Source organism: Microcebus murinus, unplaced genomic scaffold, assembly GCF_040939455.1.
Source record: "Microcebus murinus isolate Inina unplaced genomic scaffold, M.murinus_Inina_mat1.0 scaf007_hap2_Mmur4.0, whole genome shotgun sequence".
NCBI classification, from domain to species: Eukaryota; Metazoa; Chordata; class Mammalia; order Primates; family Cheirogaleidae; genus Microcebus; species Microcebus murinus.
This window is the reverse complement of record NW_027438953.1, coordinates 598,785-622,134: the sequence shown is the minus strand read 5'-3', so window position 1 is coordinate 622,134 and position 23,350 is coordinate 598,785. Positions and strand designations below refer to the sequence as shown.

The window sequence follows — 23,350 nt, the reverse complement described above, 5'->3', positions numbered from 1 at the left end:
TCTTTCCGGTGCACTCATTAGTGAAATGACCTCAAGGAAGCTGGAATCCAATATCTAATGGCCGATTTTTAGCGAGTCCACACGGGGTCGGGGTCCAATGCAGCCCCGGCCAGGCCCAGGCCCCTTGGACTGGGCCACAGGAGGACACGGAGGAGGGTCCCGGCCCCCACGAAGCGGTGCCGGCAGTTCTCCACGGGCTTGGGAGTTTTCCAGAGGTAGGAGATGGAGGGGACTGATTTCTTCAGCGCCCCCCAAACCACGCCACCCCACCCCACCCATGGGACACATCCCCAGAGAGAGACGCCCCATACACTGGCTGTGCCCCAGCCCTGGCCCGGGGGAATAGGCGGCAGCCCACCCACAGGGCGAGGGGGGCCGCAGCTGAAAGTGGTTGTGGCGGAGGGCGGCCCCTGGCTGGGGTCAAAGGGCGTGCGCGTGCGCAGTCAGCGGCGGCGAGGCGCCGGGGGTGGGCAACGGGTACGTGAATGAGGCCAGGCGAGGAGACGAGGGGGGCTGGGAGGGCTCCACCTTGGCGAGTCCAGCCGTGGAGGCGCATCTTGTGTGAGTGTGCGTGAGTGTGAGTGTGTGTGTGTGTATAGAGAGACAGCCCCCCCGCCCCGCCCCGCCCCGCCCCGCCCGTCACCCCCGACCCTCGGAGCACACCGGACCCGGCCCGGCGCGGGGCCTGGGGCGGGAGGAGGCGGCGGCGGCGGCGGCGGCGGCGGCGGCGGCGGCGGGAAAGCGCAGAGAGGCTCGGCTTCTTGAGCGGGGCAGGGGCGCCCTCCGCCGTCTAGGGCCACACCACCCCGAACGCCCCCGAGCTCGTCTGGTCTGGGAAGCTAAGCAGGGTCGGGCCTCCTTAGTACTTGGATGGGAGACCGCCTGGGAATACCGGGTGCCTTAGGCTTCTTCTGGTTTTTTTTTTTTTTTTTTTTTTTTTGCCTCCTGTTCTGTTCCCTTTCTGGGAGCGCGGCGGCGGCCCGGGGTGGGGGTGACCCCCACCCTCAGCGCCCGCCGCGGTGCCTGGCGCCCCAGCCCGCACCGTGGGGCCTCCTCTTGTCCCAAGCCGCGACACCGCCGCCACGCGGCAGCACGCGTGGCATCTGGACTGTCAGGTCTCAGACCCAAGGTCTGCTCTGTGGGAACCGACACGTTGGAGGAAACCTTGAGAATCTGAGAGGGGAGGGTGTTCCAGAAGAAGGCCAGGATGTCATTTTGAGGGAGTATGTGACCAGAACTCGTCCCGTTGCTTTTGGGGTTCTATGGGCTACACGTAGGAATCTTTGGTGGTGGCACCTGATGTTGGGGGATCCGGAGTCACACCCAGACCTGCTCCACAGGCCTCCTTTTACTTTTCTCTTCGGATTCATCATTTTTAAAAAGTGTCTCTTACCTCTATTATTGCATTTTCTTTTCTCTCTCTTTTCAAGCAGATGATGGGAGTACAAGTATTCAGGTGACATGTGTTGCCCGTGCCCCCCTCCCCCCTGTGTTCTTATTCAGATACCTCTCATGTTGTCCCAGCGTATCGTGGGGGCACCAATGTTAAGGTCGGGTACGTCGCCCTCTCCAAGCCTCCACCCTCGGGTCAGAGCTTCAAGCGCGCCCATCCCCCAGTCGGTGCGCACCCACCCCATCCCTAACGGATGTGTATGCCCATCCCTCCCCCCACCCGCCCGACACCCACCCGACGAAGGTGATTCCTCTCTGTCCACTTAGGTGTCCATCCGTTCGTACCAGTTTGCTGGTGAGCGCGAGCACGTGGTGCTCGTGTGTCCATTCTTGGGATACTCGGCTTACTGGAACGGGTTCCAGCTCTGGCCAGGAGAACACGAGAGGTGCCCTCTCACCGCTGCTCCTCACAGCCGAATGGCACTCCGTGGTGTCCACGCGCCACATTTTATTAATGCACTCCTGGATGGATGGGCACTCGGGTCGCTTCCACATCTTTGCGATTGTGAATTGTGCCCTAAGTGTCACCCTACCCCTTACCCAGCCCGTCTCCTCTGCCCCTGCCTGACGCACTCCTCCCCGGCCAGGCCCGTCACTGTCCTGGGCCCCCGCCTGACCGGCTCCTCCCCGCCCGGCCTGTCACCGTCCTCTGCCCCGGCCTGACATGCTCCTTCCCGCCCGGCCTCTCACCGTCCTCGGCCCCTGCCTGACCGGCTCCTCCGTCGCCTGGGCCTTCCAAGGGCTTGGTGTGGACGCTGCTTCCAGGAAGCCCTCCAGAAACCCGGCAGCAGGGTGGCCGCAACAGTCTCCAGCAGCCGTCCCTAAGTCGCGTGCGGGGGCCCAGCCTGGTGTCTTCCCTGAGGCCCTGCGGCTGCCGGCTGCCGCTCCCCGCAAGGGGAGAGCCGCGGAGGTGGGGACCGCCTCCTGATGGGGACGTACACGCAGCTCTCCACGTCGGATTCCGGGGCTCTCTGTCCTGCCCGAAGGCCCAGCGGGCCTGCGGGTCCTTAGAGTGGCAAAAGCATCCGAAAGCTGAGATTGAGGGTCCGGTGGGTGTCTGCACTTTTGTGCTGGGCACCCCAGGGAGGCCCGGGGGCTGGCTGGACGACGCGGTCTGCTGGGCGGGGGGTTTGGAGGAGCAACTGATGCCCTTTGCACTTTGGGTAGCAAGAGTCTGAGGTGTCTCTGAGCCCTGTGCCATGTCGGGGGGGGGTGCGGGGCGGAGGAGGAGGAGGAGGAGGAGGTGGGAAGGGCCGGGGCCTGCAGTCCTGTTCCCGGGGTGGCACGGCAAGTGGCTTCTTCCACAGGCTGCTTGGCCTGGGCTCCCTGCACCTGGGCCTTTGGAGGACCGGCCCTGTGCTTGCCAACACTTCCTGCAGGGACCCAGAGCTGGGAGGTGGCATCTCTCAGCCCTGGGTCGGGCAGAGCCCCAGCGGGCCATGCCCACAACCTCTCTCAGCACCGGTCCCCCAGAAGGCTCCTTTGGGACCAGGATTCTCTTGCGGTGACTCTTTAAGGTCTGGCCCCTGGATGGAGGGGCACCAGGAGTAGAGGAGCAGGAAGGGGAAGGGGGTGGCCATGCGAGGGGACACTTTGAGGCCAAGTCCCAGCTTCAGCCTGATCCTCCTGGGAACCCCGCTCTGAGACAAGGAGCCGGGCTTCGCATTCCCACAGCAGCCAGTCGTGGGCTGAGGACACCTGGGGCGTTGGGAACTCCCTGGCTTCTCCTGGGTTTAACGTCTAGAGCTGCTCGGGAATCGTGCCGCCACACACACCCGAGCGCAGGTGTCTTCCGCAGAGACTGCGGGCCTCGCTCTTCTGAATGCCGCTGGCTCGCCACCCACCCACGGGTGAACCACCTGGTCAGGGTGCTTTCTCTCAGGGGCAGACTCTTTTCCGGGCGGGCTACCGGTGTCTCTGTTTGCTCGTTTCGTTCTTCCATTCCGGGAAAGTCTTCCTTGCTGGGTGTGGAAATCTCCTGTGCCTTCCCTCGCCTATTCTGTCAGCTTTAAAATTCTCTTTCAGTTGCCACCCTCACAGATGGATTAGGAAACTCTTTCCGGTGCACTCATTAGTGAAATGACCTCAGTGAAGCTGGAATCCAATATCTAATGGCCGATTTTTAGCGAGTCCACACGCCAGGGTGGTCGGGGTCCAATGCAGCCCCGGCCAGGCCCGGGCCCCTTGGACTGGGCCACAGGAGGACACAGAGGAGGGTCCCGGCCCCCACGAAGCGGTGCCGGCAGTTCTCCACGGGCTTGGGCGTTTTCCAGAGGTAGGAGATGGAGGGGACTGATTTCTTCAGCGCCCCACAGACCACGCCACCCCACCCCACCCATGGGACACATCCCCAGAGAGAGACGCATCATACACTGGCTCCCCTCCCCGTTGCGCTGTGCCCCAGCCCTGGCCCGGGGGAATAGGCGGCAGCCCACCCACAGGGCGAGGGTGGGCGCAGCTGAAAGGGGTTGTGGGGGAGGGCGGCCCCTGGCTGGGGTCAAAGGGCGAGCGCCCCGCGCGTGCGCGTGCGCAGTCAGCGGCGGCGACGCGCCGGGGGTGGGCAGCGGGTACGTGAAGGAGGCCAGGCGAGGAGACGAGGGGGCCTGGGAGGGCTCCACCTTGGCGAGTCCAGCCGTGGAGGCGCATCTTGTGTGAGTGTGCGTGAGTGTGAGTGTGTGTGTGTGTATAGAGAGACACCCCCCCGCCCCGCCCCACCCCGCCCCGCCCCGCCCGTCACCCCCGACCCTCGGAGCACACCGGACCCGGCCCGGCGCGGGGCCTGGGGCGGGAGGAGGCGGCGGCGGCGGCGGCGGCGGCGGCGGCGGCGGCGGCGGGAAAGCGCAGAGAGGCTCGGCTTCTTGAGCGGGGCAGGGGCGCCCTCCGCCGTCTAGGGCCACACCACCCCGAACGCCCCAGAGCTCGTCTGGTCTGGGAAGCTAAGCAGGGTCGGGCCTCCTTAGTACTTGGATGGGAGACCGCCTGGGAATACCGGGTGCCTTAGGCTTCTTCTGGTTTTTTTTTTTTTTTTTTTTTTTTGCCTCTTGTTCTGTTCCCTTTCTGGGAGCGCGGCGGCGGCCCGGGGTGGGGGTGACCCCCACCCTCAGCGCCCGCCCTGCGGCTGCCGGCTGGGCTGCCGCTACCCGCAAGGGGAGAGCCGCGGAGGTGGGCACCGCCTCCTGATGGGGACGTACACGCAGCTCTCCACGTCGGATTCCGGGGCTCTCTGTCCTGCCCGAAGGCCCAGCTGGCCTGCGGGTCCTTAGAGTGGCAAAAACCTCTGAAAACTGAGACTGAGGGTCCGGTGGGTGTCTGCACTTTTGTGCTGGGCACCCCAGGGAGGCCCGGGGGCTGGCTGGACAACGTGGTCTGCTGGGCGGTGGGGGGGGGTTGGAGGAGCAACTGATGCCCTTTGCACTTTGGGTAGCAAGAGTCTGAGGTGTCTCTGAGCCCTGTGCCCTGTGGGGGCGGGGCGGGGGGGAGGAGGAGGAGGAGGAGGAGGAGGTGGGAAGGGCCGGGGCCTGCAGTCCTGTTCCCGGGGTGGCACGGCAAGTGGCTTCTTCCACAGGCTGCTTGGCCTGGGCTCCCTGCACCTGGGCCTTTGGAGGACCGGCCCTGTGCTTGCCAACACTTCCTGCAGGGACCCAGAGCTGGGAGGTGGCATCTCTCAGCCCTGGGTCGGGCAGAGCCCCAGTGGGCCATGCCCACAACCTCTCTCAGCACCGGTCCCCCAGAAGGCTCCTTTGGGACCAGGATTCTCTTGCGGTGACTCTTTAAGGTCTGGCCCCTGGATGGAGGGGCACCAGGAGTAGAGGAGCAGGAAGGGGAAGGGGGTGGCCATGCGAGGGGACACTTTGAGGCCAAGTCCCAGCTTCAGCCTGATCCTCCTGGGAACCCCGCTCTGAGACAAGGAGCCGGGCTTCGCATTCCCACAGCAGCCAGTCGTGGGCTGAGGACACCTGGGGCGTTGGGAACTCCCTGGCTTCTCCTGGGTTTAACGTCTAGAGCTGCTCGGGAATCGTGCCGCCACACACACCCGAGCGCAGGTGTCTTCCGCACAGACTGCGGGCCTCGCTCTTCTGAATGCCGCTAGCTCGCCACCCACCCACGGGTGAACCTGGTCAGGGTGCTTTCTCTCAGGGGCAGACTCTTTTCCGGGCGGGCTACCGGTGTCTCTGTTTGCTCGTTTCTTTCTTCCATTTCGGGAAAGTCTTCCTTGCTGGGTGTGGAAATCTCCTATGCCTTCCCTCGCCTATTCTGTCAGCTTTCAAATTCTCTTTCAGTTGCCACCCTCACAGATGGATTAGGAAACTCTTTCCGGTGCACTCATTAGTGAAATGACCTCAAGGAAGCTGGAATCCAATATCTAATGGCCGATTTTTAGCGAGTCCACACGGGGTCGGGGTCCAATGCAGCCCCGGCCAGGCCCAGGCCCCTTGGACTGGGCCACAGGAGGACACGGAGGAGGGTCCCGTCCCCCACGAAGCGGTGCCGGCAGTTCTCCACGGGCTTAGGAGTTTTCCAGAGGTAGGAGATGGAGGGGACTGATTTCTTCAGCGCCCCCCAAACCACGCCACCCCACCCCACCCATGGGACACATCCCCAGAGAGAGACGCCCCATACACTGGCTGTGCCCCAGCCCTGGCCCGGGGGAATAGGCGGCAGCCCACCCACAGGGCGAGGGGGGCCGCAGCTGAAAGGGGTTGTGGGGGAGGGCGGCCCCTGGCTGGGGTCAAAGGGCGTGCGCGTGCGCAGTCAGCGGCGGCGAGGCGCCGGGGGTGGGCAGCGGGTACGTGAAGGAGGCCAGGCGAGGAGACGAGGGGGGCTGGGAGGGCTCCACCTTGGCGATTCCAGCCGTGGAGGCGCATCTTGTGTGAGTGTGCGTGAGTGTGAGTGTGTGTGTGTGTATAGAGAGACAGCCCCCCCGCCCCGCCCCGCCCCGCCCCGCCCCGCCCGTCACCCCCGACCCTCGGAGCACACCGGACCCGGCCCGGCGCGGGGCCTGGGGCGGGAGGAGGCGGCGGCGGCGGCGGCGGCGGCGGCGGCGGCGGGGGGAAAGCGCAGAGAGGCTCGGCTTCTTGAGCGGGGCAGGGGCGCCCTCCACCGTCTAGGGCCACACCACCCCGAACGCCCCCGAGCTCGTCTGGTCTGGGAAGCTAAGCAGGGTCGGGCCTCCTTAGTACTTGGATGGGAGACCGCCTGGGAATACCGGGTGCCTTAGGCTTCTTCTGGTTTTTTTTTTTTTTTTTGCCTCCTCTTCTGTTCCCTTTCTGGGAGCGCGGCGGCGGCCCGGGGTGGGGGTGACCCCCACCCTCAGCGCCCGCCGCGGTGCCTGGCGCCCCAGCCCGCACCGTGGGGCCTCCTCTTGTCCCAAGCCGCGACACCGCCGCCACGCGGCAGCACGCGTGGCATCTGGACTGTCAGGTCTCAGACCCAAGGTCTGCTCTGTGGGAACCGACACGCTGGAGGAAACCTTGAGAGTCTGAGAGGGGAGGGAGTTCCAGAAGAAGGCCAGGATGTCATTTTGAGGGAGTATGTGACCAGAACTCGTCCCGTTGCTTTTGGGGTTCTATGGGCTACACGTAGGAATCTTTGGTGGTGGCACCTGATGTTGGGGGATCCGGAGTCACACCCAGACCTGCTCCACAGGCCTCCTTTTACTTTTCTCTTCGGATTCATCATTTTTAAAAAGTGTCTCTTACCTCTATTATTGCATTTTCTTTTCTCTCTCTTTTCAAGCAGATGATGGGAGTACAAGTATTCAGGTGACATGTGTTGCCCGTGCCCCCCTCCCCCCTGTGTTCTTATTCAGATACCTCTCATGTTGTCCCAGCGTATCGTGGGGGCACCAATGTTAAGGTCGGGTACGTCGCCCTCTCCAAGCCTCCACCCTCGGGTCAGAGCTTCAAGCGCGCCCATCCCCCAGTCGGTGCGCACCCACCCCATCCCTAACGGATGTGTATGCCCATCCCTCCCCCCACCCGCCCGACACCCACCCGACGAAGGTGATTCCTCTCTGTCCACTTAGGTGTCCATCCGTTCGTACCAGTTTGCTGGTGAGCGCGAGCACGTGGTGCTCGTGTGTCCATTCTTGGGATACTCGGCTTACTGGAACGGGTTCCAGCTCTGGCCAGGAGAACACGAGAGGTGCCCTCTCACCGCTGCTCCTCACAGCCGAATGGCACTCCGTGGTGTCCACGCGCCACATTTTATTAATGCACTCCTGGATGGAGGGGCACTCGGGTCGCTTCCACATCTTTGGGATTGTGAATTGTGCCCTAACTGTCACCCTACCCCTTACCCAGCCCGTCACCTCTGCCCCTGCCTGACGCACTCCTCCCCGGCCAGGCCCGTCACTGTCCTGGGCCCCCGCCTGACCGGCTCCTCCCCGCCCGGCGTGTCACCGTCCTCTGCCCCGGCCTGACATGCTCCTTCCCGCCCGGCCTCTCACCGTCCTCGGCCCCTGCCTGACCGGCTCCTCCGTCGCCTGGGCCTTCCAAGGGCTTGGTGTGGACGCTGCTTCCAGGAAGCCCTCCAGAATCCCGGCAGCAGGGTGGCCGCAGCAGTCTCCAGCAGCCGTCCCTAAGTCGCGTGCGGGGGGACGTGCCCCCGCTGTGCCGCGGGGGCCCAGCCTGGTGTCTTCCCTGAGGCCCTGCGGCTGCCGGCTGCCGCTCCCCGCAAGGGGAGAGCCGCGGAGGTGGGGACCGCCTCCTGATGGGGACGTACACGCAGCTCTCCACGTCGGATTCCGGGGCTCTCTGTCCTGCCCGAAGGCCCAGAGGGCCTGCGGGTCCTTAGAGTGGCAAAAGCATCCGAAAGCTGAGATTGAGGGTCCGGTGGGTGTCTGCACTTTTGTGCTGGGCACCCCAGGGAGGCCCGGGGGCTGGCTGGACGACGCGGTCTGCTGGGCGGGGGGTTTGGAGGAGCAACTGATGCCCTTTGCACTTTGGGTAGCAAGAGTCTGAGGTGTCTCTGAGCCCTGTGCCCTGTGGGGGCGGGGCGGGGGGGAGGAGGAGGAGGAGGAGGAGGTGGGAAGGGCCGGGGCCCGCAGTCCTGTTCCCGGGGTGGCACGGCAAGTGGCTTCTTCCACAGGCTGCTTGGCCTGGGCTCCCTGCACCTGGGCCTTTGGAGGACCGGCCCTGTGCTTGCCAACACTTCCTGCAGGGACCCAGAGCTGGGAGGTTGCATCTCTCAGCCCTGGGTCGGGCAGAGCCCCAGCGGGCCATGCCCACAACCTCTCTCAGCACCGGTCCCCCAGAAGGCTCCTTTGGGACCAGGATTCTCTTGCGGTGACTCTTTAAGGTCTGGCCCCTGGATGGAGGGGCACCAGGAGTAGAGGAGCAGGAAGGGGAAGGGGGTGGCCATGCGAGGGGACACTTTGAGGCCAAGTCCCAGCTTCAGCCTGATCCTCCTGGGAACCCCGCTCTGAGACAAGGAGCCGGGCTTCGCATTCCCACAGCAGCCAGTCGTGTGCTGAGGACACCTGGGGCGTTGGGAACTCCCTGGCTTCTCCTGGGTTTAACATCTAGAGCTGCTTGGGAATCGCGCCGCCACACACACCCGAGCGCAGGTGTCTTCCGCACAGACTGCGGGCCTCGCTCTTCTGAATGCCGCTAGCTCGCCACCCACCCACGGGTGAACCTGGTCAGGGTGCTTTCTCTCAGGGGCAGACTCTTTTCCGGGCGGGCTACCGGTGTCTCTGTTTGCTCGTTTCTTTCTTCCATTTCGGGAAAGTCTTCCTTGCTGGGTGTGGAAATCTCCTATGCCTTCCCTCGCCTATTCTGTCAGCTTTCAAATTCTCTTTCAGTTGCCACCCTCACAGATGGATTAGGAAACTCTTTCCGGTGCACTCATTAGTGAAATGACCTCAAGGAAGCTGGAATCCAATATCTAATGGCCGATTTTTAGCGAGTCCACACGCCAGGGTGGTCGGGGTCCAATGCAGCCCCGGCCAGGCCCAGGCCCCTTGGACTGGGCCACAGGAGGACACGGAGGAGGGTCCCGGCCCCCACGAAGCGGTGCCGGCAGTTCTCCACGGGCTTGGGCGTTTTCCAGAGGTAGGAGATGGAGGGGACTGATTTCTTCAGCGCCCCCCAAACCACGCCACCCCACCCCACCCATGGGACACATCCCCAGAGAGAGACGCCCCATACACTGGCTGTGCCCCAGCCCTGGCCCGGGGGAATAGGCGGCAGCCCACCCACAGGGCGAGGGGGGCCGCAGCTGAAAGGGGTTGTGGGGGAGGGCGGCCCCTGGCTGGGGTCAAAGGGCGAGCGTCCCGCTCGTGCGCAGTCAGCTGCGGCCAGGCGCCTGGGGTGGGCAGCGGGTACGTGAAGGAGGCCAGGCAAGGAGACGAGGGGGGCTGGGAGGGCTCCACCTTGGCGAGTCCAGCCGTGGAGGCGCATATTGTGTGAGTGTGCGTGAGTGTGAGTGTGTGTGTGTATAGAGAGACAGCCCCGCGCCCCGCCCCACCCCGCCCCGCCCCGCCCGTCACCCCCGACCCTCGGAGCACACCGGACCCGGCCCGGCGCGGGGCCTGGGGCGGGAGGAGGCGGCGGCGGCGGCGGGAAAGCGCAGAGAGGCTCGGCTTCTTGAGCGGGGCAGGGGCGCCCTCCGCCGTCTAGGGCCACACCACCCCGAACGCCCCCGAGCTCGTCTGGTCTGGGAAGCTAAGCAGGGTCGGGCCTCCTTAGTACTTGGATGGGAGACCGCTTGGGAATACCGGGTGCCTTAGGCTTCTTCTGGTTTTTTTTTTTTTTTTTTTTGCCTCCTGTTCCCTTTCTGGGAGCGCGGCGGCGGCCCGGGGTGGGGGTGACCCCCACCCTCAGCGCCCGCCGCGGTGCCTGGCGCCCCAGCCCGCACCGTGGGGCCTCCTCTTGTCCCAAGCCGCGACACCGCCGCCACGCGGCAGCACGCGTGGCATCTGGACTGTCAGGTCTCAGACCCAAGGTCTGCTCTGTGGGAACCGACACGCTGGAGGAAACCTTGAGAGTCTGAGAGGGGAGGGAGTTCCAGAAGAAGGCCAGGATGTCATTTTGAGGGAGTATGTGACCAGAACTCGTCCCGTTGCTTTTGGGGTTCTATGGGCTACACGTAGGAATCTTTGGTGGTGGCACCTGATGTTGGGGGATCCGGAGTCACACCCAGACCTGCTCCACAGGCCTCCTTTTACTTTTCTCTTCGGATTCATCATTTTTAAAAAGTGTCTCTTACCTCTATTATTGCATTTTCTTTTCTCTCTCTTTTCAAGCAGATGATGGGAGTACAAGTATTCAGGTGACATGTGTTGCCCGTGCCCCCCTCCCCCCTGTGTTCTTATTCAGATACCTCTCATGTTGTCCCAGCGTATCGTGGGGGCACCAATGTTAAGGTCGGGTACGTCGCCCTCTCCAAGCCTCCACCCTCGGGTCAGAGCTTCAAGCGCGCCCATCCCCCAGTCGGTGCGCACCCACCCCATCCCTAACGGATGTGTATGCCCATCCCTCCCCCCACCCGCCCGACACCCACCCGACGAAGGTGATTCCTCTCTGTCCACTTAGGTGTCCATCCGTTCGTACCAGTTTGCTGGTGAGCGCGAGCACGTGGTGCTCGTGTGTCCATTCTTGGGATACTCGGCTTACTGGAACGGGTTCCAGCTCTGGCCAGGAGAACACGAGAGGCGCCCTCTCACCGCTGCTCCTCACAGCCGAATGGCACTCCGTGGTGTCCACGCGCCACATTTTATTAATGCACTCCTGGATGGATGGGCACTCGGGTCGCTTCCACATCTTTGGGATTGTGAATTGTGCCCTAACTGTCACCCTACCCCTTACCCAGCCCGTCACCTCTGCCCCTGCCTGACGCACTCCTCCCCGGCCAGGCCCGTCACTGTCCTGGGCCCCCGCCTGACCGGCTCCTCCCCGCCCGGCGTGTCACCGTCCTCTGCCCCGGCCTGACATGCTCCTTCCCGCCCGGCCTCTCACCATCCTCGGCCCCTGCCTGACCGGCTCCTCCGTCGCCTGGGCCTTCCAAGGGCTTGGTGTGGACGCTGCTTCCAGGAAGCCCTCCAGAAACCCGGCAGCAGGGTGGCCGCAGCAGTCTCCAGCAGCCGTCCCTAAGTCGCGTGCGGGGGGACGTGCCCCCGCTGTGCCGCGGGGGCCCAGCCTGGTGTCTTCCCTGAGGCCCTGCGGCTGCCGGCTGCCGCTCCCCGCAAGGGGAGAGCCGCGGAGGTGGGGACCGCCTCCTGATGGGGACGTACACGCAGCTCTCCACGTCGGATTCCGGGGCTCTCTGTCCTGCCCGAAGGCCCAGCGGGCCTGCGGGTCCTTAGAGTGGCAAAAGCATCCGAAAGCTGAGATTGAGGGTCCGGTGGGTGTCTGCACTTTTGTGCTGGGCACCCCAGGGAGGCCCGGGGGCTGGCTGGACGACGCGGTCTGCTGGGCGGGGGGTTTGGAGGAGCAACTGATGCCCTTTGCACTTTGGGTAGCAAGAGTCTGAGGTGTCTCTGAGCCCTGTGCCATGTCGGGGGGGGGGTGCAGGGCGGAGGAGGAGGAGGAGGAGGAGGTGGGAAGGGCCGGGGCCCGCAGTCCTGTTCCCGGGGTGGCAGGGCAAGTGGCTTCTTCCACAGGCTGCTTGGCCTGGGCTCCCTGCACCTGGGCCTTTGGAGGACCGGCCCTGTGCTTGCCAACACTTCCTGCAGGGACCCAGAGCTGGGAGGTTGCATCTCTCAGCCCTGGGTCGGGCAGAGCCCCAGCGGGCCATGCCCACAACCTCTCTCAGCACCGGTCCCCCAGAAGGCTCCTTTGGGACCAGGATTCTCTTGCGGTGACTCTTTAAGGTCTGGCCCCTGGATGGAGGGGCACCAGGAGTAGAGGAGCAGGAAGGGGAAGGGGGTGGCCATGCGAGGGGACACTTTGAGGCCAAGTCCCAGCTTCAGCCTGATCCTCCTGGGAACCCCGCTCTGAGACAAGGAGCCGGGCTTCGCATTCCCACAGCAGCCAGTCGTGTGCTGAGGACACCTGGGGCGTTGGGAACTCCCTGGCTTCTCCTGGGTTTAACATCTAGAACTGCTTGTGAATCACGCCGCCACACACACCCGAGCGCAGGTGTCTTCCGCACAGACTGCGGGCCTCGCTCTTCTGAATGCCGCTAGCTCGCCACCCACCCACGGGTGAACCTGGTCAGGGTGCTTTCTCTCAGGGGCAGACTCTTTTCCGGGCGGGCTACCGGTGTCTCTGTTTGCTCGTTTCTTTCTTCCATTTCGGGAAAGTCTTCCTTGCTGGGTGTGGAAATCTCCTATGCCTTCCCTCGCCTATTCTGTCAGCTTTCAAATTCTCTTTCAGTTGCCACCCTCACAGATGGATTAGGAAACTCTTTCCGGTGCACTCATTAGTGAAATGACCTCAAGGAAGCTGGAATCCAATATCTAATGGCCGATTTTTAGCGAGTCCACACGCCAGGGTGGTCGGGGTCCAATGCAGCCCCGGCCAGGCCCAGGCCCCTTGGACTGGGCCACAGGAGGACACGGAGGAGGGTCCCGGCCCCCACGAAGCGGTGCCGGCAGTTCTCCACGGGCTTGGGCGTTTTCCAGAGGTAGGAGATGGAGGGGACTGATTTCTTCAGCGCCCCCCAAACCACGCCACCCCACCCCACCCATGGGACACATCCCCAGAGAGAGACGCCCCATACACTGGCTGTGCCCCAGCCCTGGCCCGGGGGAATAGGCGGCAGCCCACCCACAGGGCGAGGGGGGGGGCGCAGCTGAAAGGGGTTGTGGGGGAGGGCGGCCCCTGGCTGGGGTCAAAGGGCGAGCGCCCCGCGCGTGCGCGTGCGCAGTCAGCGGCGGCGGCGACGCGCCGGGGGTGGGCAGCGGGTACGTGAAGGAGGCCAGGCGAGGAGACGAGGGGGCCTGGGAGGGCTCCACCTTGGCGAGTCCAGCCGTGGAGGCGCATCTTGTGTGAGTGTGCGTGAGTGTGAGTGTGTGTGTGTGTATAGAGAGACACCCCCCCGCCCCGCCCCACCCGACCCGCCCCGCCCGTCACCCCCGACCCTCGGAGCACACCGGACCCGGCCCGGCGCGGGGCCTGGGGCGGGAGGAGGCGGCGGCGGCGGCGGCGGCGGCGGCGGCGGCGGCGGCGGCGGCGGCGGCGGCGGGAAAGCGCAGAGAGGCTCGGCTTCTTGAGCGGGGCAGGGGCGCCCTCCGCCGTCTAGGGCCACACCACCCCGAACGCCCCAGAGCTCGTCTGGTCTGGGAAGCTAAGCAGGGTCGCGCCTCCTTAGTACTTGGATGGGAGACCGCCTGGGAATACCGGGTGCCTTAGGCTTCTTCTGGTTTTTTTTTTTTTTTTTTTTTTTGCCTCCTGTTCTGTTCCCTTTCTGGGAGCGCGGCGGCGGCCCGGGGTGGGGGTGACCCCCACCCTCAGCGCCCGCCGCGGTGCCTGGCGCCCCAGCCCGCACCGTGGGGCCTCCTCTTGTCCCAAGCCGCGACACCGCCGCCACGCGGCAGCACGCGTGGCATCTGGACTGTCAGGTCTCAGACCCAAGGTCTGCTCTGTGGGAACCGACACGTTGGAGGAAACCTTGAGAATCTGAGAGGGGAGGGAGTTCCAGAAGAAGGCCAGGATGTCATTTTGAGGGAGTATGTGACCAGAACTCGTCCCGTTGCTTTTGGGGTTCTATGGGCTACACGTAGGAATCTTTGGTGGTGGCACCTGATGTTGGGGGATCCGGAGTCACACCCAGACCTGCTCCACAGGCCTCCTTTTACTTTTCTCTTCGGATTCATCATTTTTAAAAAGTGTCTCTTACCTCTATTATTGCATTTTCTTTTCTCTCTCTTTTCAAGCAGATGATGGGAGTACAAGTATTCAGGTGACATGTGTTGCCCGTGCCCCCCTCCCCCCTGTGTTCTTATTCAGATACCTCTCATGTTGTCCCAGCGTATCGTGGGGGCACCAATGTTAAGGTCGGGTACGTCGCCCTCTCCAAGCCTCCACCCTCGGGTCAGAGCTTCAAGCGCGCCCATCCCCCAGTCGGTGCGCACCCACCCCATCCCTAACGGATGTGTATGCCCATCCCTCCCCCCACCCGCCCGACACCCACCCGACGAAGGTGATTCCTCTCTGTCCACTTAGGTGTCCATCCGTTCGTACCAGTTTGCTGGTGAGCGCGAGCACGTGGTGCTCGTGTGTCCATTCTTGGGATACTCGGCTTACTGGAACGGGTTCCAGCTCTGGCCAGGAGAACACGAGAGGCGCCCTCTCACCGCTGCTCCTCACAGCCGAATGGCACTCCGTGGTGTCCACGCGCCACATTTTATTAATGCACTCCTGGATGGATGGGCACTCGGGTCGCTTCCACATCTTTGGGATTGTGAATTGTGCCCTAACTGTCACCCTACCCCTTACCCAGCCCGTCACCTCTGCCCCTGCCTGACGCACTCCTCCCCGGCCAGGCCCGTCACTGTCCTGGGCCCCCGCCTGACCGGCTCCTCCCCGCCCGGCGTGTCACCGTCCTCTGCCCCGGCCTGACATGCTCCTTCCCGCCCGGCCTCTCACCGTCCTCGGCCCCTGCCTGACCGGCTCCTCCGTCGCCTGGGCCTTCCAAGGGCTTGGTGTGGACGCTGCTTCCAGGAAGCCCTCCAGAAACCCGGCAGCAGGGTGGCCGCAGCAGTCTCCAGCAGCCGTCCCTAAGTCGCGTGCGGGGGGACGTGCCCCCGCTGTGCCGCGGGGGCCCAGCCTGGTGTCTTCCCTGAGGCCCTGCGGCTGCCGGCTGCCACTCCCCGCAAGGGGAGAGCCGCGGAGGTGGGGACCGCCTCCTGATGGGGACGTACACGCAGCTCTCCACGTCGGATTCCGGGGCTCTCTGTCCTGCCCGAAGGCCCAGCGGGCCTGCGGGTCCTTAGAGTGGCAAAAGCATCCGAAAGCTGAGATTGAGGGTCCGGTGGGTGTCTGCACTTTTGTGCTGGGCACCCCAGGGAGGCCCGGGGGCTGGCTGGACGACGCGGTCTGCTGGGCGGGGGGTTTGGAGGAGCAACTGATGCCCTTTGCACTTTGGGTAGCAAGAGTCTGAGGTGTCTCTGAGCCCTGTGCCATGTCGGGGGGGGGGTGCAGGGCGGAGGAGGAGGAGGAGGAGGAGGTGGGAAGGGCCGGGGCCCGCAGTCCTGTTCCCGGGGTGGCAGGGCAAGTGGCTTCTTCCACAGGCTGCTTGGCCTGGGCTCCCTGCACCTGGGCCTTTGGAGGACCGGCCCTGTGCTTGCCAACACTTCCTGCAGGGACCCAGAGCTGGGAGGTTGCATCTCTCAGCCCTGGGTCGGGCAGAGCCCCAGCGGGCCATGCCCACAACCTCTCTCAGCACCGGTCCCCCAGAAGGCTCCTTTGGGACCAGGATTCTCTTGCGGTGACTCTTTAAGGTCTGGCCCCTGGATGGAGGGGCACCAGGAGTAGAGGAGCAGGAAGGGGAAGGGGGTGGCCATGCGAGGGGACACTTTGAGGCCAAGTCCCAGCTTCAGCCTGATCCTCCTGGGAACCCCGCTCTGAGACAAGGAGCCGGGCTTCGCATTCCCACAGCAGCCAGTCGTGTGCTGAGGACACCTGGGGCGTTGGGAACTCCCTGGCTTCTCCTGGGTTTAACATCTAGAGCTGCTTGGGAATCGCGCCGCCACACACACCCGAGCGCAGGTGTCTTCCGCACAGACTGCGGGCCTCGCTCTTCTGAATGCCGCTAGCTCGCCACCCACCCACGGGTGAACCTGGTCAGGGTGCTTTCTCTCAGGGGCAGACTCTTTTCCGGGCGGGCTACCGGTGTCTCTGTTTGCTCGTTTCTTTCTTCCATTTCGGGAAAGTCTTCCTTGCTGGGTGTGGAAATCTCCTATGCCTTCCCTCGCCTATTCTGTCAGCTTTCAAATTCTCTTTCAGTTGCCACCCTCACAGATGGATTAGGAAACTCTTTCCGGTGCACTCATTAGTGAAATGACCTCAAGGAAGCTGGAATCCAATATCTAATGGCCGATTTTTAGCGAGTCCACACGCCAGGGTGGTCGGGGTCCAATGCAGCCCCGGCCAGGCCCAGGCCCCTTGGACTGGGCCACAGGAGGACACGGAGGAGGGTCCCGGCCCCCACGAAGCGGTGCCGGCAGTTCTCCACGGGCTTGGGCGTTTTCCAGAGGTAGGAGATGGAGGGGACTGATTTCTTCAGCGCCCCCCAAACCACGCCACCCCACCCCACCCATGGGACACATCCCCAGAGAGAGACGCCCCATACACTGGCTGTGCCCCAGCCCTGGCCCGGGGAATAGGCGGCAGCCCACCCACAGGGCGAGGGGGGCCGCAGCTGAAAGGGGTTGTGGGGGAGGGCGGCCCCTGGCTGGGGTCAAAGGGCGAGCGTCCCGCTCGTGCGCAGTCAGCTGCGGCCAGGCGCCTGGGGTGGGCAGCGGGTACGTGAAGGAGGCCAGGCAAGGAGACGAGGGGGGCTGGGAGGGCTCCACCTTGGCGAGTCCAGCCGTGGAGGCGCATATTGTGTGAGTGTGCGTGAGTGTGAGTGTGTGTGTGTATAGAGAGACAGCCCCGCGCCCCGCCCCACCCCGCCCCGCCCCGCCCGTCACCCCCGACCCTCGGAGCACACCGGACCCGGCCCGGCGCGGGGCCTGGGGCGGGAGGAGGCGGCGGCGGCGGCGGAGGCTGCGGCGGGGGCGGCGGCGGGAAAGCGCAGAGAGGCTCGGCTTCTTGAGCGGGGCAGGGGCGCCCTCCGCCGTCTAGGGCCACACCACCCCGAACGCCCCCGAGCTCGTCTGGTCTGGGAAGCTAAGCAGGGTCGGGCCTCCTTAGTACTTGGATGGGAGACCGCCTGGGAATACCGGGTGCCTTAGGCTTCTTCTGGTTTTTTTTTTTTTTTTTTTTTTTTTTTGCCTCTTGTTCTGTTCCCTTTCTGGGAGCGCGGCGGCGGCCCGGGGTGGCGGTGACCCCCACCCTCAGCGCCCGCCGCGGTGCCTGGCGCCCCAGCCCGCACCGTGGGGCCTCCTCTTGTCCCAAGCCGCGACACCGCCGCCACGCGGCAGCACGCGTGGCATCTGGACTGTCAGGTCTCAGACCCAAGGTCTGCTCTGTGGGAACCGACACGCTGGAGGAAACCTTGAGAGTCTGAGAGGGGAGGGAGTTCCAGAAGAAGGCCAGGATGTCATTTTGAGGGAGTATGTGACCAGAACTCGTCCCGTTGCTTTTGGGGTTCTATGGGCTACACGTAGGAATCTTTGGTGGTGGCACCTGATGTTGGGGGATCCGGAGTCACACCCAGACCTGCTCCACAGGCCTCCTTTTACTTTTCTCTTCGGATTCATCATTTTTAAAAAGTGTCTCTTACCTCTATTATTGCATTTTCTTTTCTCTCTCTTTTCAAGCAGATGATGGGAGTACAAGTATTCAGGTGACATGTGTTGCCCGTGCCCCCCTCCCCCCTGTGTTCTTATTCAGATACCTCTCATGTTGTCCCAGCGTATCGTGGGGGCACCAATGTTAAGGTCGGGTACGTCGCCCTCTCCAAGCCTCCACCCTCGGGTCAGAGCTTCAAGCGCGCCCATCCCCCAGTCGGTGCGCACCCACCCCATCCCTAACGGATGTGTATGCCCATCCCTCCCCCCACCCGCCCGACACCCACCCGACGAAGGTGATTCCTCTCTGTCCACTTAGGTGTCCATCCGTTCGTACCAGTTTGCTGGTGAGCGCGAGCACGTGGTGCTCGTGTGTCCATTCTTGGGATACTCGGCTTACTGGAACGGGTTCCAGCTCTGGCCAGGAGAACACGAGAGGCGCCCTCTCACCGCTGCTCCTCACAGCCGAATGGCACTCCGTGGTGTCCACGCGCCACATTTTATTAATGCACTCCTGGATGGAGGGGCACTCGGGTCGCTTCCACATCTTTGCGATTGTGAATTGTGCCCTAACTGTCACCCTACCCCTTACCCAGCCCGTCACCTCTGCCCCTGCCTGACGCACTCCTCCCCGGCCAGGCCCGTCACTGTCCTGGGCCCCCGCCTGACCGGCTCCTCCCCGCCCGGCGTGTCACCGTCCTCTGCCCCGGCCTGACATGCTCCTTCCCGCCCGGCCTCTCACCGTCCTCGGCCCCTGCCTGACCGGCTCCTCCGTCGCCTGGGCCTTCCAAGGGCTTGGTGTGGACGCTGCTTCCAGGAAGCCCTCCAGAAACCCGGCAGCAGGGTGGCCGCAGCAGTCTCCAGCAGCCGTCCCTAAGTCGCGTGCGGGGGGACGTGCCCCCGCTGTGCCGCGGGGGCCCAGCCTGGTGTCTTCCCTGAGGCCCTGCGGCTGCCGGCTGCCGCTCCCCGCAAGGGGAGAGCCGCGGAGGTGGGGACCGCCTCCTGATGGGGACGTACACGCAGCTCTCCACGTCGGATTCCGGGGCTCTCTGTCCTGCCCGAAGGCCCAGCGGGCCTGCGGGTCCTTAGAGTGGCAAAAGCATCCGAAAGCTGAGATTGAGGGTCCGGTGGGTGTCTGCACTTTTGTGCTGGGCACCCCAGGGAGGCCCGGGGGCTGGCTGGACGACGCGGTCTGCTGGGCGGGGGGTTTGGAGGAGCAACTGATGCCCTTTGCACTTTGGGTAGCAAGAGTCTGAGGTGTCTCTGAGCCCTGTGCCATGTCGGGGGGGGGGGTGCAGGGCGGAGGAGGAGGAGGAGGAGGAGGTGGGAAGGGCCGGGGCCCGCAGTCCTGTTCCCGGGGTGGCAGGGCAAGTGGCTTCTTCCACAGGCTGCTTGGCCTGGGCTCCCTGCACCTGGGCCTTTGGAGGACCGGCCCTGTGCTTGCCAACACTTCCTGCAGGGACCCAGAGCTGGGAGGTTGCATCTCTCAGCCCTGGGTCGGGCAGAGCCCCAGCGGGCCATGCCCACAACCTCTCTCAGCACCGGTCCCCCAGAAGGCTCCTTTGGGACCAGGATTCTCTTGCGGTGACTCTTTAAGGTCTGGCCCCTGGATGGAGGGGCACCAGGAGTGGAGGAGCAGGAAGGGGAAGGGGGTGGCCATGCGAGGGGACACTTTGAGGCCAAGTCCCAGCTTCAGCCTGATCCTCCTGGGAACCCCGCTCTGAGACAAGGAGCCGGGCTTCGCATTCCCACAGCAGCCAGTGGTGTGCTGAGGACACCTGGGGCGTTGGGAACTCCCTGGCTTCTCCTGGGTTTAACATCTAGAGCTGCTTGTGAATCACGCCGCCACACACACCCGAGCGCAGGTGTCTTCCGCACAGACTGCGGGCCTCGCTCTTCTGAATGCCGCTAGCTCGCCACCCACCCACGGGTGAACCTGGTCAGGGTGCTTTCTCTCAGGGGCAGACTCTTTTCCGGGCGGGCTACCGGTGTCTCTGTTTGCTCGTTTCTTTCTTCCATTTCGGGAAAGTCTTCCTTGCTGGGTGTGGAAATCTCCTATGCCTTCCCTCGCCTATTCTGTCAGCTTTCAAATTCTCTTTCAGTTGCCACCCTCACAGATGGATTAGGAAACTCTTTCCGGTGCACTCATTAGTGAAATGACCTCAAGGAAGCTGGAATCCAATATCTAATGGCCGATTTTTAGCGAGTCCACACGCCAGGGTGGTCGGGGTCCAATGCAGCCCCGGCCAGGCCCAGGCCCCTTGGACTGGGCCACAGGAGGACACGGAGGAGGGTCCCGGCCCCCACGAAGCGGTGCCGGCAGTTCTCCACGGGCTTGGGCGTTTTCCAGAGGTAGGAGATGGAGGGGACTGATTTCTTCAGCGCCCCCCAAACCACGCCACCCCACCCCACCCATGGGACACATCCCCAGAGAGAGACGCCCCATACACTGGCTGTGCCCCAGCCCTGGCCCGGGGGAATAGGCGGCAGCCCACCCACAGGGCGAGGGGGGGGGCGCAGCTGAAAGGGGTTGTGGGGGAGGGCGGCCCCTGGCTGGGGTCAAAGGGCGAGCGCCCCGCGCGTGCGCGTGCGCAGTCAGCGGCGGCGGCGACGCGCCGGGGGTGGGCAGCGGGTACGTGAAGGAGGCCAGGCGAGGAGACGAGGGGGCCTGGGAGGGCTCCACCTTGGCGAGTCTAGCCGTGGAGGCGCATCTTGTGTGAGTGTGCGTGAGTGTGAGTGTGTGTGTGTGTATAGAGAGACACCCCCCCGCCCCGCCCCACCCCGCCCCGCCCCGCCCGTCACCCCCGACCCTCGGAGCACACCGGACCCGGCCCGGCGCGGGGCCTGGGGCGGGAGGAGGCGGCGGCGGCGGCGGCGGCGGCGGCGGCGGCGGCGGCGGGAAAGCGCAGAGAGGCTCGGCTTCTTGAGCGGGGCAGGGGCGCCCTCCGCCGTCTAGGGCCACACCACCCCGAACGCCCCCGAGCTCGTCTGGTCTGGGAAGCTAAGCAGGGTCGGGCCTCCTTAGTACTTGGATGGGAGACCGCCTGGGAATACCGGGTGCCTTAGGCTTCTTCTGGTTTTTTTTTTTTTTTTTTTTTTTTGCCTCCTGTTCTGTTCCCTTTCTGGGAGCGCGGCGGCGGCCCGGGGTGGGGGTGACCCCCACCCTCAGCGCCCGCCGCGGTGCCTGGCGCCCCAGCCCGCACCGTGGGGCCTCCTCTTGTCCCAAGCCGCGACACCGCCGCCACGCGGCAGCACGCGTGGCATCTGGACTGTCAGGTCTCAGACCCAAGGTCTGCTCTGTGGGAACCGACACGTTGGAGGAAACCTTGAGAATCTGAGAGGGGAGGGAGTTCCAGAAGAAGGCCAGGATGTCATTTTGAGGGAGTATGTGACCAGAACTCGTCCCGTTGCTTTTGGGGTTCTATGGGCTACACGTAGGAATCTTTGGTGGTGGCACCTGATGTTGGGGGATCCGGAGTCACACCCAGACCTGCTCCACAGGCCTCCTTTTACTTTTCTCTTCGGATTCATCATTTTTAAAAAGTGTCTCTTACCTCTATTATTGCATTTTCTTTTCTCTCTCTTTTCAAGCAGATGATGGGAGTACAAGTATTCAGGTGACATGTGTTGCCCGTGCCCCCCTCCCCCCTGTGTTCTTATTCAGATACCTCTCATGTTGTCCCAGCGTATCGTGGGGGCACCAATGTTAAGGTCGGGTACGTCGCCCTCTCCAAGCCTCCACCCTCGGGTCAGAGCTTCAAGCGCGCCCATCCCCCAGTCGGTGCGCACCCACCCCATCCCTAACGGATGTGTATGCCCATCCCTCCCCCCACCCGCCCGACACCCACCCGACGAAGGTGATTCCTCTCTGTCCACTTAGGTGTCCATCCGTTCGTACCAGTTTGCTGGTGAGCGCGAGCACGTGGTGCTCGTGTGTCCATTCTTGGGATACTCGGCTTACTGGAACGGGTTCCAGCTCTGGCCAGGAGAACACGAGAGGCGCCCTCTCACCGCTGCTCCTCACAGCCGAATGGCACTCCGTGGTGTCCACGCGCCACATTTTATTAATGCACTCCTGGATGGATGGGCACTCGGGTCGCTTCCACATCTTTGGGATTGTGAATTGTGCCCTAACTGTCACCCTACCCCTTACCCAGCCCGTCACCTCTGCCCCTGCCTGACGCACTCCTCCCCGGCCAGGCCCGTCACTGTCCTGGGCCCCCGCCTGACCGGCTCCTCCCCGCCCGGCGTGTCACCGTCCTCTGCCCCGGCCTGACATGCTCCTTCCCGCCCGGCCTCTCACCGTCCTCGGCCCCTGCCTGACCGGCTCCTCCGTCGCCTGGGCCTTCCAAGGGCTTGGTGTGGACGCTGCTTCCAGGAAGCCCTCCAGAAACCCGGCAGCAGGGTGGCCGCAGCAGTCTCCAGCAGCCGTCCCTAAGTCGCGTGCGGGGGGACGTGCCCCCGCTGTGCCGCGGGGGCCCAGCCTGGTGTCTTCCCTGAGGCCCTGCGGCTGCCGGCTGCCGCTCCCCGCAAGGGGAGAGCCGCGGAGGTGGGGACCGCCTCCTGATGGGGACGTACACGCAGCTCTCCACGTCGGATTCCGGGGCTCTCTGTCCTGCCCGAAGGCCCAGCGGGCCTGCGGGTCCTTAGAGTGGCAAAAGCATCCGAAAGCTGAGATTGAGGGTCCGGTGGGTGTCTGCACTTTTGTGCTGGGCACCCCAGGGAGGCCCGGGGGCTGGCTGGACGACGCGGTCTGCTGGGCGGGGGTTTGGAGGAGCAACTGATGCCCTTTGCACTTTGGGTAGCAAGAGTCTGAGGTGTCTCTGAGCCCTGTGCCCTGTGGGGGCGGGGCGGGGGGGAGGAGGAGGAGGAGGAGGAGGAGGTGGGAAGGGCCGGGGCCTGCAGTCCTGTTCCCGGGGTGGCACGGCAAGTGGCTTCTTCCACAGGCTGCTTGGCCTGGGCTCCCTGCACCTGGGCCTTTGGAGGACCGGCCCTGTGCTTGCCAACACTTCCTGCAGGGACCCAGAGCTGGGAGGTGGCATCTCTCAGCCCTGGGTCGGGCAGAGCCCCAGCGGGCCATGCCCACAACCTCTCTCAGCACCGGTCCCCCAGAAGGCTCCTTTGGGACCAGGATTCTCTTGCGGTGACTCTTTAAGGTCTGGCCCCTGGATGGAGGGGCACCAGGAGTGGAGGAGCAGGAAGGGGAAGGGGGTGGCCATGCGAAGGGACACTTTGAGGCCAAGTCCCAGCTTCAGCCTGATCCTCCTGGGAACCCCGCTCTGAGACAAGGAGCCGGGCTTCGCATTCCCACAGCAGCCAGTCGTGTGCTGAGGACACCTGGGGCGTTGGGAACTCCCTGGCTTCTCCTTGGTTTAACATCTAGAGCTGCTTGGGAATCGCGCCGCCACACACACCCGAGCGCAGGTGTCTTCCGCACAGACTGCGGGCCTCGCTCTTCTGAATGCCGCTAGCTCGCCACACACCCACGGGTGAACCTGGTCAGGGTGCTTTCTCTCAGGGGCAGACTCTTTTCCGGGCGGGCTACCGGTGTCTCTGTTT

The 23,350-nt window shown here is 64.3% G+C and overlaps 6 pseudogenes; all 6 read left to right on the top strand.

Moving 5' to 3' along the window:
- Window positions 1–788: 788 nt before the first annotated feature.
- Window positions 789–907, top strand: LOC142866873 (uncharacterized; annotated as a pseudogene).
- Window positions 908–4,337: 3,430 nt separating this feature from the next.
- Window positions 4,338–4,456, top strand: LOC142866914 (uncharacterized; annotated as a pseudogene).
- A 2,098-nt stretch (window positions 4,457–6,554) lies between these two features.
- On the top strand, window positions 6,555–6,673 carry LOC142866871 (uncharacterized; annotated as a pseudogene).
- Window positions 6,674–10,067: 3,394 nt separating this feature from the next.
- LOC142866902 (uncharacterized) lies at window positions 10,068–10,186 on the top strand (annotated as a pseudogene).
- A 6,991-nt stretch (window positions 10,187–17,177) lies between these two features.
- LOC142866870 (uncharacterized) lies at window positions 17,178–17,296 on the top strand (annotated as a pseudogene).
- A 3,445-nt stretch (window positions 17,297–20,741) lies between these two features.
- Window positions 20,742–20,860, top strand: LOC142866869 (uncharacterized; annotated as a pseudogene).
- The last annotated feature ends 2,490 nt before the right edge of the window (window positions 20,861–23,350 follow it).